This window comes from Coffea arabica, chromosome 2c, assembly GCF_036785885.1.
Source record: "Coffea arabica cultivar ET-39 chromosome 2c, Coffea Arabica ET-39 HiFi, whole genome shotgun sequence".
NCBI lineage: Eukaryota > Viridiplantae > Streptophyta > Magnoliopsida > Gentianales > Rubiaceae > Coffea > Coffea arabica.
The window spans coordinates 42,913,306-42,916,853 of record NC_092312.1 but is presented as its reverse complement, the minus strand read 5'-3'; the positions used below and the strand labels follow the sequence as shown (position 1 = coordinate 42,916,853).

At 38.1% G+C, this 3,548-nt stretch overlaps 1 long non-coding RNA gene across 2 annotated transcripts; it reads left to right on the top strand.

Annotated features, from left to right (window-relative positions):
- Positions 1-3,274, top strand: LOC140035948 (uncharacterized). Of its 2 annotated transcripts, XR_011839843.1 has the most exons (3): positions 1-939; positions 2,301-2,361; positions 3,092-3,274. It is a non-coding gene; the product is annotated as an uncharacterized lncRNA (long non-coding RNA). The 2 variants fall into 2 exon arrangements; XR_011839842.1 differs by having other exon boundaries at positions 1-2,361.
- Positions 3,275-3,548: the final 274 nt, after the last annotated feature.

Genomic DNA, 3,548 nt, shown 5'->3' with positions numbered 1-3,548 from the left:
ATTAAAGTGTATTTCTTTGGGGTTTGATTTAAAACCTTATTTTGTTTTAAAAGACTAGAAACCCTAAAATTTTAGTCAAAAACCCTAGTTTACTTGCGACTAACCGGTTTTATTAAATGTCTCACATTTTAATAGAAACCCTAATTTTAATTTCTGAAATTGTAAAACCCTCACGGTTTCTTAAAAATGCTCTTTTATTTGGAAATTATTATTTATTAAAGCTCTACTATCTAATTATTCCATAATAAGTGCAAATGAATCTAGAAAGTAGGGTTTTACTCTTTGTTTTCAACATTTGAGCAAATTAGGGTTTTAGCGATTTTTCCGCCGGATGAATTTTCGGTACTGGTCAAGGATCAATTTGATGATTAAAAGTGACCTTTAAGTGAGAAATAATATGTGAATAGGAGCAATTATATAAGGTTAGTGAATGGGAAGTAAAAACCCTAGTAAGGGTGTTTTTAAGAAAAACGGCGCGAACCGACGGGTCCCGCGCACTACCGATTGAACGCACCGTTTGACCACCATTTTTCTTACCAAACAAGCTTATTGACTTTTGCACAAAATATCTTCCTAATTTGAAGCTGGTTTGACCGAAATTATAAGGCTAGAAATGTAAGGGAAGAAAGAGAAAAATTTGTGGACAAGATTAGTCCAAGTGTTGGCCAAAAATTGTGGACACAATTAGCCTTAATCTTCTTACTTCCTTATAAGACAAGTTAAGCTCCATTTCCTTCATTTTTCTGCTCCATAACCGAAATAAGAGAGAGAGGGAAAGACCAAGAGAAAAACTTCTTCATTTCTTCTTGATTCAAGCTACAAAGTGAGAAATCCAAAGAACTAAACCGATTAATCTTGTCCTTGAGTGGTTAGTTAGTGTTTGGTGGTGAAAGTTTGGAAAGAGAAGGCTTGGGCTGCTCTTTGTAACCTCTATTCAAGGTAAGAGAGCTTATCTCTCTAAGTGTTGCTTTCAATTTTGTTAAATTAAGTTTAGTAGTTTGATTATAGTGGTGGAATCATGGATGATTAGCATGTTTTAGAGGTTTTTCCCCAATTTATTTGATGAACTAGGGCTTATGGAAATTCTGCCCAAATTGTTGTAAGATGCTTATATGTTGCAATTGAGGTTTCATAAGGTGTTGTGGGAGTGATTAGACCAAGAAATTAAGGAAAGTTCCACTAAAAACTAAAGATTTCAGATTTCTGGAAATTCTTGCTTACATTCTGTCCGAATTTTTATCTGTGTGTTAGAGGCCGAATTGGCCTTAGATCAAAGAAGAAAAGTTGTAGATAATGACATTTTATAGGTTCCTACAAAATTTCAGCTCAATCGGAGCAACGTAGGATGTGAAAAGTCCAAAATACCCTTACTGTTTTAAATATTTCCCAGCAGTCCGTTTCATCAGTTAAGTCCAGTTTATCACGTTTTTTGACTAGGAGCCGTACTGATTTAGCTCTGAGCCAAAACATGAAAGTTGTAGTGTTCTGAAGTAGCTTTAAAATGCCTCAAAGAACACCTGAATTGGACTTTTGTACACTGAGTTATGACCATTACAGTGTTCTGCGGTTAAACAGCCGACGAATTGGTTTCTGGTTTAGTAATTCGAGAATGTGAATGAGTTACATTAGGAACTGGACTAAGTGACCTTCATGAATGTTGTAGATCTGTGTCTTAGCTTCGAAACGGCATAGGTTTCGTTTTAAACTGATAAGCGTAGCCTCGGATATGTTATTTCCGCATTTGTACGTCAAATCTGTTTTGAACTAAATTGAATTTCTGCACCTGTACTTAATATGATTCTTGTTATTATGATATTGTGAGCCTATGGAACGGCTCTTGACATGAATTGCTGATTTATATAATGTTGGGTTGTGTTTGAGAAAAATAATGAAGCCTAAAAGGCTGGAAAATTAGGTAAACACAAAGGGCATGCTGCCCAAATTTACGCTCGAGGACTAGAAAACTATATTAGCGACTTGAGTGAAGGTTAAGTACTTATTACTTGAACTTGCGAGAACCTTGGCCACTATGTTTCTTGAGTGTTATACGTTAGGACTTGGCCGAACTTGTACCCTTGAGAAATGAAATAATGATTGCTCGAAGTACGTTTTCCTTGTACTTTCGACTCGCATGACAATTTCAAGTATAAATATTACAAAGTTTTATCATTGAAAAAGTGAGCAAGTATTTCACGAGTACTCTCCAAGTGAATTTCTATTTATTGATTCTTATTGAACAAAACGTCTAAGTTTCGAATCTTAATCATGTTTCAAAGTTCTCAAACTGAGTTTTATCGCAGATTTGGACTCCGAACCCGGAGTATAACCTGAAAGTGACCAGTAAAGGCACTATATCTTTTGGTGAGTGTTTTCAAATACCGAATTGAACTTGATACCTGAACTTGATACGTGACCAATATGATTACATGTTATATACGTGAATTGTTAGGGCAAGAGTGTACTTTATCGCACTTGCCCTTACGTGATATACTTGTTTATTGTTGCAATTGACTTGACATACTTGTTTATGATGCGCGCACTTCCTGGAATTCCAGAAACCCTGTGGCGAGTTACTCTAGTCGAGCCGGCAAGGGGCTTGGTCGATTGGGTAACGAACCCTGGGTCTCTTGTATTGTCGAGTGGAGTGATATCTCCTCGACTAATCGGTATACTCGAGTAGTACCACCCGTGTTTCTTGAGGATTTTGGGCCCAGTTGGGGGTTTGAACGGTGGACGGAGAGTCGTGTAAGTGGTGTTCTACTGGATTGGTTACTTACTTGAAAGTTGACGGAGTGTCAGCTACTACGTGATCAAGCTTCTGGTAATGCAATGGGAATTTGGCTCCTGAGAGCCATCCGTATCCTTATACTTTGGAGTGATTATTGTTTATTGGATTATTGTTTCTTTTGAAAAACTTCTACACTCGCTCATTTTGAGATTGCTACTTGACGTGTTATTGCTCACATTTATGAACTCTTCATGCTCGTTACTTTGCTATATCGAAAACTTGTACTTATAAATAATGGTCAATTTGCTATTTGGAACCTCACTGGGCTTTTAGCTCATTCCACTCCATTTGTTTTCCTTTCAGGGGTACGAGCGAGGTGTGAGATATGTAAAGTCTAGCATAGACTAGTTGTTTTGACTTTTGACTTGTACTCGCGCTGTTACTCGAATAGAATGTTTTGTATTTGGATTGTATACGCCCTGAACCAGTTTGAGTATATTGAGGCTTTGTACCTCGATTTCTATCAATGTAAATTATAAGCTTGAATTGCGATGTTATTTATGGTCTATGGATGTCTGCACGTGATACGAGTGAATGAGTCCTGGCGAGAGCTGGGCAGGCGGTCCGCCGAACCCTCTGGTACGCCTTAGGGGGAGGTGGGGTCGTCACACTATCAGCCAAACGCTCTAGGATATCAGTCATCCTATTAATGGCAGTAGTCACTTGATTACCCTCAATATTTTCCTGACCTTGGATCGGTGCAGTTGCCGATCCCTGGTCACCCTTTTGAGGTTGGGCCTGTCTAGTCCCTCGTCCACGA